The 12,666-nt window shown below is 44.4% G+C and overlaps 1 non-coding gene across 1 annotated transcript; it reads left to right on the top strand.

The window, feature by feature from the left end:
• The first annotated feature begins 10,883 nt into the window (after positions 1–10,883).
• On the top strand, positions 10,884–11,001 carry LOC111753766 (U5 spliceosomal RNA). Its single transcript, XR_002788552.1, has one exon. It is a non-coding gene; the product is annotated as a U5 spliceosomal RNA (small nuclear RNA).
• Positions 11,002–12,666: the final 1,665 nt, after the last annotated feature.

The following is a 12,666-nucleotide window of genomic DNA, read 5'->3' as shown; positions in this document are numbered from 1 at the left end:
ATGAGTCAGGCCTGCAGGGTGGTGGAGTAGAGTCCTTGATGTGCTCCAGGATGATTCAGGGGCACAGCTGAGACCTTGGTGTGCTAGGTCACAAGAGTAAACCGCTCTCCCTGCGTGGAGCTGTCCCTGTGCGGATGGGAAGGGGTTGTCTTGACTTGAACAATAGCATAATCACCACCAACAGCAAAGGAGGTGGAGATGAAATTGTTTGCTCCTGGGATCAGCCCTGGTGTGTGAGCACACAGAACACCTTGGCATTATGAAATAAAATGGTCCAGGATATTTCTTAAGGCCACAAGGTGGAGGATCTAACTCTCTGAGGTGTTTGGGGATTAGGAAAGTCCTTTCTGTAGTAGAGGCCTTGGACCAGTCCCATCTACCTCCAGCCTTAGCGCGAACTACTTACTATCTCTATTCACCTCAGGCAATCTTTGTTCTTGATCCTTCTGAGGGAGAAATAGTGTTCTCTTTTCAGCCACAAACGGTTAAGTTAGAGCAAAGCTCATAAATATTCACTGTCTTTTGATTTTATAGCTCTGATTGCACCTAAATTCTTGCTGTTGGGCAGGATAGCCTGTGGCTAAAGAACGGTTGGAAAAAGCAGTACGCAGGTCGGATTTTTCTGGCATCATTTTCCACCAGAATTGGGCAAGTTCCTAGGCGACTGCACACCTGTGAATCACTTAAAAACCAGGAGGCACAGAGGAGAGGGTGAACTTCATCAATGATGCAAAGGTTTTGTTATGGATTAAAAACTGGTGGTCAGTGCCAGCAGAATTAAATCACCATGGTGCTGAGCGTAGATGTTCCACCTGAGGAAAGTTTCCAGCATAAATAGAGACATGGAGAAGGAGAAGAAAGGTGCATTGAGGTGCTGTGAGTTCTCCTAGATGTTGGTGTTTGAGCCGTTGGTTCTCCTGGAGAAGCTCTGGTCCTCACATCGAGCATTGCTTCCTGGCTCCGGATGGGAAGACGTGTGCCACTTGGTCTCCAGGATGAACTCATCACGCTGGCTTCCTGGCATGTACTCGACTGTTCTTATTGTGGGAGGAGCTGGGGGCTTCCATGTTGTGAAGATGGCTGTGGTGCTTTTGAGGGCAACCCTGGTCTTTGTTTTGAACATGTCTTCTCAGCTCCAGCATAGAACGCTCAACATACCAGCACAGCTCCTTCACCCCATTGGCATAGACTGTCTGGCTTCCACCACTAACCTTTGGGCCTTCCCAGCACAGATCCATAAAAGAGACTGGTGTGAGTCCTTCATGTGGGCTCTACACCTCCAGTTGGACTTGTAGGAGGCATTGTCATGGGCTCTGGGTCTTCATCTGGACTCGGGTGGAACATTGCTGTGGGATTCAGGCCCTTGGCTAAATATTCTATGTGTTTAGTGTTGTGGACAGATTTTCTGCACCTTCTTGTGTTAACTCTCAGTCACCATCACAGAATAATACTATAAACTCCATGTCCTGATTCTAACTGTTCTCCTCACAACCCCCAACTGCAACAGGTTTCCTGGAGGAGGCCAACATCTAATGTAGCCGAGAGAGTTGTCTCCCTCCAGCTTGAATAGGAGGCAGTGCACAGGATTCTGGGGACAGCATGGCTCTCAAGACCTTGCTCCTTGCTCCTTATGCTCTACCCTGGGGACCCTGTGGCCTGTGGCTGTCAGTGTGCATGCTTTGCTTTCTACGTCCACTTGCTTTGACCTCACACAAGTTCTGTACATTTTATCTTCTGCTAAATCCTAGTTCCTACTTTCTCCACATTTTCCCTTGTTATTGAGATCAGCTGAGCTGGGTCTCTTCATGGCCCACCGACTTAACCCATGAAGAACAACCCGATTCACGGTGTCTTTCTCAGTTAAAGTCCCGTGAGTGCGGCTGTCCTTGCCACAGTGGGGCCCTGTTTGGGGTTACCTCCTAATAACAGGCCATGTGATGAGCCTGGGGATGTGAGTCAGAGACAGGTGTTCTCCCTTGTGCACTCATGGAGCGGACAAAGGCAACAGGGATACATCTAGGGTCACTGTTCCAGCAGCCCTACAGGTCAGACAGCGCTGGTTAGAAAGGAACGTGATCTAACCACGTTTTACTGCTGGCAGCCAAGAGAGTTACAATAGCTAAATTAAAAATGAAAGAGAGAAGGGACAGCCCTATTCACAGGCAATGTCCATGAATATGGATACTGCCACTAAAATATGAAGAGTTGGAGTGCCCTTGATAAACTATGAATAGGATAAAATGCAATGTTCCTGGGACTAAGAAAAAATAATAGTTCTTCAGTCTTTATTTATTAAAAAAGTTAATTAATAAATAAAGGCAAATAGCAAATTTAAGGGTAAAGCAAATAATTCACAGATGTGAGATGGTACAAGGAGGAGAGGTGGGAGAAGGGAAGCGTAGAAATTCAAGAAAACATGAACTACAAAGACCTGGGTGTCATCATAGTGGGGCACAGCACTGCTGAGCATAAGCAAAACATATGGTCAGGTGGAATATGAAATATAGCCAATAGGATTCCTTAAATTCTCAGTGTTGGGTATACTCTAATTTAGCTTTATTTTAATAGTTTTTATAAAAGAAAAAAGGGAAGGAAAAATATTGAAGAGATTGGGAGATGTGGGGTGAAAGCAAAAAAGAAAAAGGATATAAAATAATAATTGGATTTCTTTAGACCGGAAATTTAAAAAACCCAGACTTTTAAAATTAAACCTCAGAATTGGAGGCAACAGATGGGTGAATTATTCTTCTATTCCAATGTTACAATTAAAATCGGAGAGAAAAATGGGGAGGCAAAAACTATTGGCAAGTTGATTGCCAAGCAACCGACCAAATTACAAAAGGCCAAGTCAATTTGCTTCCTTAACAACAAAATAATTGGGCTATGTCTGAACTGTGTGAAATTATCTCCATTTTATAGATGTCAAATGAGTTTGATTATTCAGTAATCAATTCATTCCTTGGCACTAGCATGGTATGTTAGCCAAAATAGCTGATTGGTTCAGAAAGTGTCAATTCGGGGGCACTGTGAAAGTGAAGCCTCAGGCCTTGCATGAGAATGAGCTTCAGGAGTGGAACTTTCATCACTGCTTTAACCGAAGAGATGGCTGACATGAAAGCAGAGTTGACATAATCACTCAGAGAACATCATGGCGGAGAGATGGATGTTTGCTGGCTTCCGTTTCCCTCACTGGACTGCAAAAGATTTAGTCATTCACTCAATGTAAGTCTCAATGCAATTCTGACTCCACTCTGAGTGAGCATAGACCCCAGAAGTTAGAGACTCTATCCTCTGCAAGTGACACTTTGCTCCAGATACTAACCAAAAATTCTAGGGTCCCCAGGCCACCCATACTGCTGACCAACTGGTTATACACTGAGGATTTCTACCACCACCTCAACAGTTTGCTAAAATAACTCATAGAATGTAGGGAAGCACTATACTTGTGATTTTAGTTTTATTAAAAAGGGTGCAAGTCAGGACCAGTCAAAAGAAGGGACCAGGTGGAGGGGTCTAGGAGAGAGCCAGACACAGAGCTTCTGTGCCTTCCTACCATGGGATTAAGATGTGCCACTCTCCTGGCACAGTTGTATTTTACCAACTAGGAAACTCACCCAGCTTTGGTGCCCAGAGTTTTCATTGTGTAGATCTGAATCACTGACTGTGCATTTGAGCTCAGTCTCTAGCTCCCCTCCTGTGAAGATGGATTAAGATCATGTGGCTCACAGTCCCAACCCTCTAATCACAGGTTTTGGCTTCTAGCATAGCCAGATTCCATCCTGAGTAATGCAGGAATCTGTGATGGGTCTCTTACTAGTACAACCTCAGAGGCCACTCTTTTCATGTGTAGCTGGTGCCTCCCAGATTGTGAATCCTACCGTTGTTACCGATTCCCTTGGCAAAGAGCAAAGGGCAAAGGGCAAAGAGCAAAGGGCAAAGGGCATAGGGCAAAGGACAAAGAGCAAAGAGTAAAGAGCTTGAAGGAGTTTCAGTTTCTTAACCTGTCCCCTTTCTTCTCTTCAATGTTTCCCATATCTTATCATATGTCTTCACAGCTCCAACTTCAGGTCTCAGAGTTCCAAGATGAGGAAGTTGCTCTTTGCTCCCATCCCCTGTCACTTTGATTCAGCATCTCAGTGAAAATGACAGCATTACCCCAAAGTTCTAACTGACAAAATCACACCCTACATAGTTGGTCATTGGTGCAATTCACAAACTTTTTTGGGCTACTTGGATTGTGCTTACGGTCAGTTGCCATTATTGTTTAACATTGTTATCCAGAAGAATTCAAGAATGTGGCTTTCCAAGGCCAGTTAGAAGCTACCTTCTGTGCATTTACCTAGACAGCAAAGCCAAGTTCTAGGGAGAGAATCAGAAGATGGACCAGCAAGCAAGATAGGCCTGAGGACCCCCGCCATGCTGTTAGGTAGGAGGAGAATTCTGGTTGTTACTGCAGGGCTGGGTTGGACGGGTTTGCATGGAGACAGGAATAACCACTCCTGGTAATCCTTTCAGCCTCTGACACGCACTCCAGTAGGGTGCTTTGCTATCAGGGGAACTGGGGATTGAATCCTGGTTCTGTTAACTATAACCCATGTGATACAGGCCTTGCTGTGAGCCGTGTTCACTGCACATAGGATGGAGGTAATAACTTTTTCATAGTTCTGGGAAGATTAGGTGAAATAGCGTCCTGTGTTCCCTGGCACGTGGACACCATTTCTCCTCCTCCTCTGTTGTCCTCCAGTCCTTGGTGTCTCCATGAAAACTTGTGCTTTGTATCCTGCATCTGGATGTTTGATCGAAGCTCCTGCTCTGTTTGTTACTGGGCTGTGACCACAGGGACTCCTCAGTGTCCACTAGAGTTAGCACACAACTCCGTGAGGCGTCCTGAGACAGACTTCATCACTTCTCCCTGCTCTCCCAGCCTCCTGCGCCTGACAACAGGAGGTTAATGTTCATGTCCTGTGATTTCAGCAACAGCAGCCAGGCCTTTCTCTCGATCCTCACCACTTACCCACCCCAACCCCCACGTAAAAGCAACCTGGAAGACTTCCTTGTACATACATTCCTACCTACTGAAATGCATCTATGGGCATTTTGTTTTATAGTTTTTTTGGTAGTTAAAATGCCAGTTTTCTTGGAAGTCATTCTGCTTTAAGGCTGATACTTATGTCAATGCAAGTTGCGTATTTGTCTGAAATGCTTGGCATCAGGTATGTTACCAATTTCAGAATTTTTTAGATTTTGGAATATTTACATATTCATAATGACATATCTTTGGAATGGGACCTAAGCTTAAATGTGAAATTCAGTTATGTCTCACGCACACCTTATACACAGAGCTCGAAGGTAATTTTACTCACGATTGTTAGTATGCCTATACTTTCTTTGTGGCTCATCACACTGAAATCATGTGTGGAATTTTCTATGTGTAGTGTCACATCCTTGCTCAAACAGTGTGACATTTTTTGGATCAGAGATGCTCAGCTTATAAAGTAGATGAGTCACTTTCTCCTCTCCGGGGTCCCTCTGTGGGGGAGGTCTGCCTATCGCCCGAAGAAGACAAGAACCACATATTCCACTTCTAGTGGCTTACACCGCCCATCTTTGACCTTCTGCATAATTTTGCTGTGTATGCATCTCAGCAACAGTTCAAAACCAACTTCTCATCAAACCCATTCAACTCATATTGCCAGTCTTGGAATTTTCTTTTCCAGGCACCCCCACACTCCTATTCCTGCCTCAGCTTTATGCATGCAGGAAAGAAAGAGTTAACTTTTGCTAGGGGCCTCCTATGTATGTGGCAGAGGGTGACATATGTCATCCATGTAAGCCACACTGCAAGGATAGTAATAGGGATTATGAATCTGCTTTGTGAAGAGAAGAAACAAATAACAAAAGTAAATTATCAAAGGCACCAAACCCAAGAGGTTACAGCTGGGGTCTGGGGCCACATCTTTTTGCTTTCTGTTTTTATGAGGTGGTGTTAGGGCTTTGTTTTTTGTTTTTGCTATAATTTCCTCCTTTCTATTTCTAGAACTTTTTAAGCTTCTAGAATGAGAATAATGTGTCAGACAAAAAAATTTATCTTTTTTCCCTTCCAAGAGAATGGGAAAAGAACTTTTGCAAATGGAAAAGGGAACAAGAGATGGAGGGATCAGGAAGAGATGGAAGGGGCAGGAGCTGAGAGAGAGAGAGAGAGAGAGAGAGAGAGAGAGAGAGAGAGAGAGAGAAAGAGAGAGAGGGAAAGAGAGAGAGAGAGAGACAGAGAGAGAGACAGAGAGAGAGAGAGAGAGAGAGAGAGAGAGAGAGAGAGAGAGAGAGAGAGAGAGCGCTGTCTGTCCAGGTTAACAGGTAAGAGCAGGTCAACACGCAGGCCGTGCTGAGAAAGCGGAGACGAAGACCCAGAGCAAGCAGGTCGAACTGTCATGCTCTTCTGTGCCTTTCAGGACATCCTTTCTCACAGCACCTGTCCCAGCCAGGTTCCCGCTGCCATTCAGAGGTAACAGTGATCTCTAAGTCTTATCAACCCTTACTATGCATGGTAGGTTATGCTTCACAAATGAGAGCCAAGGGATTCTTGCACTCTAGTATGTTCTGTTTTGCAAGAGATAATGCTAAACACAGAGCTGTTTCATTTCTTGCTCAAGGCCACACAGCAGTCTAGTGTCAAAGCTGGAACAGAAACCCAGGCAACTGGCCTCCAAGCTACCTTTTAGTTTGATTCCCTCCAGTATTTCCCCGGCTGAATTTATAATCTAAAACACCACAGTCCCCGTCTTTTTCCTGTTCACAAGTCTGTGCCAGCTTTTGATTCTCAGTTCTTGTCTCAAACACAAACCATGTAGAATTACCCTTTAGAAGTTTTGCAGTGTTTATCCAACGGCAGGGGCCAAGACTTTGAGCTTTCAACCCAGACACTGCATTCTTTCTATAACTAGCTCACCTATGTGAACTTTGCTAGGCAGCCTGCACTAACAGGGGCATTTGCAGTACAGCCCCCCTTGTCTACCCTTTACCTCATGCTAAATCCTGTTTCTAAGCGGGATTGAGATTCTTTGTGTTTGGGAAATTGCAGAATCAATCCCAGCTTATTATCTGAGAGTCGGTAGGTGGATAAGGAAACAGAGTCTCTGGTGCAGAGCCCGAGTGCTGATAAATAGACAGATCATCTGAGAGGCAACCTGGGATGCATGAGGCTGGCCAGTCGACCCTGTACACAGTGGCAAGGCAAGGGTTCGGGCACACATGCACATTACAAAGGCGTAAGCACCGCTGAGTCCCTTTCTAATGAAGCCATGTCTCATCACCACAGGGTATTTTAGCATGTATGCAGTATGGGAGACCCAAACCTGGCCCAGGAGGCCAGGTGCTGCTGACCAGTCTGTCCCAAGACATGCTACCTGCAAAGGACACAGCCCCAATGCCTGACAGCAGAATAAAGAGTCTAGATGATCTGGGAACATTCAGAGCAGTCCGGGGGACTTGTGTGGTGTAGGAAATCTCATTATACTAGGTTCTGTGCTGGTACTTCATGCGTCTTCTTTCCTAGCAGCTCAATGGAGTGGGCCTTTTGGTGCCCATCATCCCTGATGAGTGAATCCTGCAAAGAGTGTTCAGATCATGGCCTCAGGAGCAGCATGCACCTCTCCACCTGAGCTTTGTCCCCTACCCCACTGAAGTAACTCAGGAGAGTCTCCACCAGGGGCTGGCACGTGGGGCTGGTATCAGGACTGCCAGGAGCCACATCCTGCTGCTGCTCCTGGCTATGTGACCTTCAGCTGGAAACTTAGCCACAGTCAGTCTCATCCTTCTTATTCGTAGTAATTATAGCCATATCATGGGGCTGTTGAGAAGGGTAAATGAGTTAATACTGTGAAGCCCTTACACAAACATTATTAGGCCCCCAGTGAGCAATCAGCAAAGTCAGGACCTCACTAAACAGTTCCTCAAATGAACTAATTAATTAACTAATTTGTCAGTACTGGGGCTTGAACCCAGGGCCTTTGCACTAAGCTACATCCCAGCCCCTTTACAAATTTTATTTGTAGAGAAAGTCTTACTAATTTTCCCAGGCTGGGCTTGAACATGCCCAGCCTCCTCCTGCTTCTGGATCCCAGAGTGCTAGGATTACAGGTATGTTCCATAGTGCCTGGTTTGTCAAATCCTCTGATGCCAGGTTGACACTGCAGAAAGTGATAACCTGTAAAGGTAAAGGACCTAGATGTCTATGGTCGTGTTCCATGTCTTTATGGATAACACAAAATTTGGAGCAAAAAATGACCCCTTCTGTTTGTCACTTTGACCTACCAATCAGGACTCCTACTGATATCACACCATTCCTTTTCCAGTGCTATACTTCAGTCACCAAGCTCCCCAGCGCCTCCATGTGAAGGCTCCACCCATCTAATGGTCCTCTACAGCTATCTCATATTGCTTCATATAAGTTACAAAACAGAGAAGCATACTGAATGAAAAACTAAATGCCAAATAAGCTAGTTTTACCACAATGTGCAAGGGTAATTCATTGTTCCATGTGATTTGGTTTGATCCCAGTGCAAACTGCAGTAGGGTTTTAGTGATGGTAGCTTCCATTAACATCTTACATCATTTGGAGGATTTTCCTGATTTTCTTAGAGTCATGGACATGCTGTGCATTGTACCTCAGTTCTCCCCTTGTTTAGCCCTCAAAGTACTTAAGTGCGGTGGTGTGAATATGTGGACAAGTTAATCCCCCATGTCACATGTTAATGGTATTTGGAAGTAAGACCTTTAGAAAGTACTTAAAATTAGAAGAGGCTATAAGGGCGGAGCTCCCATGATGCCAATTGTGGCTTTAAAAGAAGAGGGATGGAGACCTGAGCCAGTCTACATGCACTGGCCTGCCTTGTGATGCCTTTTGCCAGTCTATGATAGAGCAAGAAGGCCCTCAGCAGGTGCTGCTCTCCATGGACTTCCAGTGTTTACAAAATATGTGGCTTCAGACATTTTGTAATAGTGACTGAAAATGGACTAAGACAGTAAGAAACATTAGCATGTGAGATGTGGTTGGCCAGTGGCAACAGAGCCTGACACTCAGTTTGATCTTCTCCGTGCACCCTGCATTGTATGGTGGGTGATGTAGGCTGGGATAGGGTCAGGGAACAGTAGATAAGAAGGCAGATCAGGAGAAAAGGAACAGACTATATTTAAGGTTAGAAAAAATTGAAAGAAGCCCCTTCTGTAAGCCTGGGATAAGAAGAATGTTAGGATGGAAAGACTGATTAGAGTTACAGTCCCAAAAGAAGAGACACCAATTCTCTATTAATTGTGCATGGTGGTAGAAAAGTGTAAACAATTCAAAATACATACGCCCTGGAAAGGAATAAACAAATGTGTGCAGACCTGAATAATGGTTGTCAGCAATTGGTTTGGAGAACAGTTCAGGCAGTGAAGAGGGTGCTTCACAACACTAGAGCCAGTTGCGTTGTTCAATGACTTTCCAAATGGCTTACGTACAGAGTAACCATTGGGGGTCACTCTGGTTGTAAGGGAAGAAGACACAAGGCTGTATATTGTGCTGTCTGAGCTGCTTTTGAACACTGGTAGGAACTGCAAAGGTGGAGAAGAAAGACAAGACTGCACAGGCAAGAGTGTGGAGGTTGAAAGGCCAAAACCAGGGCAAGTGTTCAAAAGTGATGTCACAGGAGGAGAACCGTGCACACCAAGCTGAAAAGGCAGATCAACACACAGAACCTTATTAATTTAACAGTGTACTTACCCTCTTTGTGACCTAGTTTCCTTGTGTATAAGTGAGAATGATGAAAGTACCCGCCAGATAATGCTACTGTGATGACTATTTGATATAATGCATATAAAGAGATGATTCTAGTACTTGGTATATAATAAACACTCACTGAATAACAATAAGAGTGAATGATGATGCTGCTACTAGAAATGTAATGAAAGGTAAATGTATCACTCAGCTTTCTGGCTTTATAACAACGATCTGCAAGTAACTTTTTAACAACTGTCTGATAAGTGACTTTTAAATAGAAAATACTTATTTTGGCTCACAGCTTTGGAAGTTGCAATTGCTTTGGGCATATTGGGAGGTGGTGCATGATGGAAGGCCCATGTGGTGGAGCAAAATTGTTCACCAGTAGGCAACACAAGAGGAAGACAAAGCACCTGGGTCTTGAAAGTCCTCTTCAAAGGTAAGATCGATGCCCTAAAATCCTTTCCTTTGGCTATACCTCCTCAACATCCACATAACCCCCAAGTGACACCACTCTGGGACAAGGCCTTTGACAAAGGACCTCTATTAAAACTGTAGTAGCAAGACAGGGTGAATAATACAGCCGAGGACTCAAAGGACAATGACAAGCTTTATCATTAAGTTCTACCCTCCAAGCCTATGGAAGTTTTAAAAGAGTTTAAAGCATGGGAACAACATGGCCAGATTTATAATTTAGATGGATTTTCCCAAGGTCGATATTGTAGATTAGTTTGAGAAAACAAGACAGGAGCCAGGAAGGTTCTACTGGTGGTATTACCAAAGCCCAAGTGAGAGATGGTAAGGTTCCAACTAATGCAGATGAGTGGCACTAATATTAGCCAGAAGAAAAAGGCATATATGAGAAATTTAGGAGGCAAATGTGACATGGGTTGGTGAAGGCAAAGACAGAACTGAGGATATTCCCACGGTGTCTAAGCTAAGTGGTTAGATGAGCATGATCCTGTCTGCTGGTATAGGCACATGCCAAAGAAGCATGTGTAAGAAAGACAAGGATGTGTATATAATTTGTAAAGGATGAGTCTGAGGAATCTGTAGGTGGCCAGTTGGCGAGGCCCAGGAGACCATTATACATATGAAAACAAAACTTACTAAAGGATCTCAGCTGTAACTTTGGTTTCTCTTCAGATCATATAAATCTTTTATTTTTTACTATGATGATTTCCATGGAGAAGAAGAACTTTGAGTCCTCAACCAAGTGTTTGAGGCCTTGTTTTGGCAAGGTTACATTGAAGCTCAAGAAGAAGAAGAGGAGGAGGTGGAAAAGGCTGGGGAGGAGGAAGAAGAAGAGGAGAAGGAAGAGGAGGAGAAGAAGAAGGAGAAGAGGAAGAAGAAGGAAGAGGAGAAGAAGAAGAGGAGGAGGAGGAAGAGGAGCAGAAGAAGAAGAAGGAGAAGGAGAAGAAGGTGATCTCGGTTAGAAGTACTGATATGGGTGTTTCCAGCATAAGGATGATTATGGAATCATAGAAGTGGAAGAGATTGAGAAAGAAAGTGTGGTGAGACAATGAGAGACATAAGACAAAACAACGACAAACACATTGTTTAAGAAGCAAAAAAAAAAAAAAATCAGCCCATTGAAGAGAGATTAATGGAAAAATAAGATTGATATTATAGGAGCAAAGGTTGAAGAAGGGAGAAATTGGCCATCTTTATGCCATAGGTGCATCTACCAAGGAAGGGCAGAGACGGGGGCGACTAATTTGGCAAGTAGGGGGAGGAAGGAATGTGCCGTAAGGGAGTAGAGACAGAGAACAATGACACCGTTTGAGGTATTCAGGGGAGAAAAGTAAAAGAGAGCAAGAGAGAAGTGTGTAGGGAAGTCAAGAAAGTGAAAATCGTGGCTGTAGAGGACATACTCTTTTACTTCCAATGAGACAGTGAACAAAGTTTATACTGATAGGAAACAGCATATGAAGAAGACGATGTTGTAGAGGCAAGATAAAAAGATGCACTAATCAGCTTTCTGATCCTATAAACACTACCTGTAACAGTCAATTTATAAAGAAAAAAGGTTTATTCGGGCTCACAGTTTTGCAAGATGCAGCCCATGATTGCTTGGCCCCTTGCTCTGGGCCTGTGGCAGCACCTTATGATGGGAGTGTACATGACAGAACAAGAAGTGCAACAGTAAAAAGGCAAGTGTCCCACAACCCCTTGAGTGCAGGTGTTTGGGGACTGGAAGCGCTTCCTGTGGGCCGTGCTTCTTAAAGTTTCCACCATCCAGTAGCACCAGGGGCTAAGGACCAAGCATTTAGTATATGGGCCTTTGTGGGGACATTCCAGATCACAATTCAAGAGGATACAAGTGGACATGGTACACAGAGCTCTCAAGCATTTGCATCTGTGCAGAAGAGAATAAGAAACAAAACCCACCATTGCCCTCACCCTCGGTGAGACTCTAGCAGCAAAGTTAGTAGGTGGAAGCTTTTGTCCCTGGAAACAAGTTTAAGTTTGCACAACACAGTCTGAGGGTTTTTAAACATCTGGAAGTAGAAGCACATAATATGAGTGAGATGTACAAATGATCTCTGAGGCTCCCTGCAGAGTTGTGAATATTTGGAGTTTTACTGAAAGGGTGCTGAGCTAGGTCAAGGGGAAGGTTGACTGTCAACATTTGCATGAGCTCAGTTGGAGAAGCTCATGAATTCGGCAGCATCATCTGCACTGCTGGGCAGTGTTGGTCCTTCTGTTAAAGAGTCGAGGACAGGAGGAGAGATGCAGGCTGTGACACTTATGCAGGGTGGAAGATTTGCCATCAAGTAGGCTCAGGGACAGTCTAGGACAGTGTGGGTGCAGGTGAAATGATATTTCCGAGATGCAACTGTGAAAACAGGCTCAGGCAGCTAACAGTGATCCTCCTCTGTCTCTTGTTTGTCCCAGAAAGGCTCAAG

The sequence above is a fragment of the Cavia porcellus genome, unplaced genomic scaffold, assembly GCF_034190915.1.
Source record: "Cavia porcellus strain 051 isolate PalLab524CR breed Dunkin Hartley unplaced genomic scaffold, mCavPor4.1 scaffold_21, whole genome shotgun sequence".
NCBI classification, from domain to species: domain Eukaryota; kingdom Metazoa; phylum Chordata; class Mammalia; order Rodentia; family Caviidae; genus Cavia; species Cavia porcellus.
Note: the sequence above shows the minus strand (reverse complement) of the source record. Positions and strands in the feature narration are given on the sequence as shown.